Here is a 3506-nt window from a genome sequence, read left to right on the forward strand (position 1 = left end):
TTATCCGCACCTGGAGGTCTTCTCGCGCAAGAAGATCGCCATCCGTGCCATGCAACAACGACGACAAATTACCAGGACATTCATTCGTGATGTTGTGCCACATTACACCATGTTGTTGCAGCGTTGAGCTGCATCCGTGACCGTGTGTCTTCTTCCACTTGCACTACCGGTCGACTACGAAGACGATAGCTTTGGTGATGGTGATGGTGGATGGTGACGGCGACGGACGTGATATGAAATACACACGGGCAATGAATTATAGGAGAAATGGTCACCACCACATAATCGTTGTCATTTCAACTTCTGGTCCAGCTGACACTATCCCACAAATGGTCACATTAATAATCCAGCAAAATACGCGCACTTTGGAGACTATATCATTGATACTTCCCTCGCGTGTCTATACCATCAGGGAAACATAGGAAGCTACTATAGTTCTTGGTTGGAGTAGATGCAGTCATTATATTGCATTGCAATGTGATTGAACCTAGAAGAGAGTTTGAATATTAAAGACTAAATGAACATTCTGGGAGCAGGTATTCAAGTCAGAAAAACTATCCTTTTACCACATGGCGTGCAAAGTGATAAATCTTATAGAGGCGCTCACTCCGATAAGATCATTTCTTTTTTTTTTCCGTCGCATTTATTGGTTTGGCTTGGATTAATATTTTTTTTATTAGATTCTATTTGTTGGGTCCCATTTCTGTGATGCCATTAAGGTTGTCAAAAAAGGTACATATAGCTTCTTGGATAAAGTCAGAAGAAAGGAGTATAACAGTTGACAATTTTTGATTGTCATTATGGTTGGACATTGTAATATTGTTGAAGATGTATTTTTATTTCGAAATATTAGTTCTATATCATAAACAAAAGGCGCCACTCCATCCACAGACATGACAGCAGGTTGGTAGTGAGTGTTTGTTTTGTATTGATCTTGATATAAAAGCTATTAACTAATAATATAATTGATTGATATTATTGCCTGATTTTGTCATATGAAAGAATCTATTTTTTCACAAACTATGTGAAGTGAAATCTTATTGTCGATCAAATTTTGTCAGTAATTTATACATTTTACTTCGAAAAAAAACAAAGCGCCTTCAAAATAGTGCAAATTTAGATTTTTTATTTACATATAACAGAAAAAAAAAATTACCAAATTCATTTTTCTGAACCAAAATAGTTTTACCTATATAAGTACTTTTTCTGGAACTTTTCCCAAACCCAGACACAAAAGAATGTATTTATTTCTTGTTTAAAATGGCTTCTATTTTCGTTTACGTTTTTAATATTTCAGACTATCAAAAATGTTGTTTCTTTTTTAAATTTTGGACATTTTAAACTTATTTTTGAACAAAAAACAATTCATTAACAGCTTGTTTTTGGAGGATCTAAACAACGATTATCGTTAACGAATATCAGATTGACTTTTGCGTCCATAACCTTACCTTCAAGTAGAAATTCAAGAAGTGTACTGAGAAACAAAGCTCTCCAGACGTTATAGAGGTGGACATGGACCTGCTCCTGCAGGATATATTACCTTTGTATTTGGTTGCTCCTTCATGAACAAGAACATATTATCTTTTATATCAGTGTTATGATGTTATGAGACCATTTTATCCTTAAGGCAACTATAGTTACCATAGTTTTGACTAAACAATTCCAAAGTTTCTTTGTCAGATTGTTGGTCCTTAAGCCGTTTCTAGCATCAATTTATGGGTTAATTTTCGGGGAGCGTATCGGAATCCCGCTTTTTAAAATCCCGTTTTTCGAAAATCCCGGAAAAAAAGTTTCAAAATCCCGTTTACTAAAATACCGCTTTTTTAAATTCCGTTTTCTGAAATCCCGCATTTTAAAATCCCGTCAAATCCCGAAAATCCTGATTTTTTTTTACAAAATACATGCAAAATCGGGATAATAAAAAACGGGATTATAAAAATCGGGATTTTAAAAAGCGGGATAGTGAAAAATGGGATTTTAAAAGCGGGATTTAAAAAAACGGGAATATAAAAAGCAGGATATCGAACCCAACCCTAATTTTCGGTATGTTTTCTTTAAGAGGGAGTTCCGCATATTTTGTACTTTATATTTTTTTATTTTGATGATATATGGCAAAGAATTTTTTTTGTATCCAGATTTTAGCAGAAGGCTCTGCTCGTTTCTGTATCATCCTGGTACACAAATAAAACCCAATCAGCAAAATACCGTTTCCCCTATTATGATTTAAAATGTTTCATTTGAGACTTCGTGAAAATCGATACCAAATGTTGAAAAGTCTCAAACTCGTCGCTAATATTGCTGTAAGTCAAAAAGCTTTGTTTACGGACTTAATATTTAACACTATAAGACTATATCATCTACACATGCTTAAGTTTTCTTAAGCAGGAAGTTTCCTAGCTCCGTATTCCAAGTCACGATGATTTTGCTTAAAGCCCTTTTTAAACTTCTTGACTTATTCATTCAAATATCAGGTCATAAACAAAAACTGGTACCTATATTTGAACCTGTTGGTATTTTTTTCCACCATCAGGAAATCAATAAAATTAAAAATTAGAAATAAAAAATTAAAAAAAAAGGTTTCGACGTCAACTCTTTTGTTTCGCTCAAGTTCGAATAAGAAATATTGCACTGCAAAAAAGAACTACTCTGAAGCTACAATAGTGCATCATTTATCAAGAGAACTAAGTAATATATCGTCAGTTCAAAGGAAAAACTCACTAACTGCTATTGAAATGGTATAAACCTATGAGTGTAAACTTTGTAAATTAACTTTTTAAGGTTTCATTTTTGTAAATTTATAAATTTAACACTCATATACAAATATTCTCCTAGTCTTACTCCTTTGAATAAAGCCTGAGGGTAGCCAAATTCGATATGTTGCAGGCTATAGCTTACTACAAAATAAAAATAATCAGTTAAATGAAAAATTAACAAAACAAAAAAAGTTGAATCTAACATTTTGCTTTTTGCCCGAATCAAATGGCACAAAAGTGTTGCAACTGGAAACTTAATTCATAAAATGACCCCAAGCATTGTTTACTAAATTGCCACACTCCATCATAACTGGCTGGTTATTTTATTCTACTTTATCGATTTAGACATTTTTTTAGCCCCAAGTAAAAATGCTGACCAAACAAGACCACCACTATCAATTCACCACCATTGAATTGCTTCCAAATCAAAAATCTTAAATCAATTTTAATTTTCTTTCGATTTCAAGTAACCACGCCAACATCAGCCGCAGAGCCGTATACACGTCCGTCGCGCTTCTGTGGAATCACAATCCTTCCTCCTGGGGCCAAACAAAAAGGTCCAGCATCATCACCATATAGTAACACAACCTCACAGATCGAAGGTGTTAATATTCAATTAGACCCAAGACATTGGCTGCAATAAATTATCCTTCAACAAGATTTTGTATCTCTGTGAGTTTACATGGGCTTGAAATATGTCTCTGCGCATGCTCAGAGTACGTATATGAATTTCTGCAACTCACAGGCTCAAAG

This window comes from Episyrphus balteatus, chromosome 4, assembly GCF_945859705.1.
Source record: "Episyrphus balteatus chromosome 4, idEpiBalt1.1, whole genome shotgun sequence".
Classification (NCBI taxonomy): Eukaryota; Metazoa; Arthropoda; class Insecta; order Diptera; family Syrphidae; genus Episyrphus; species Episyrphus balteatus.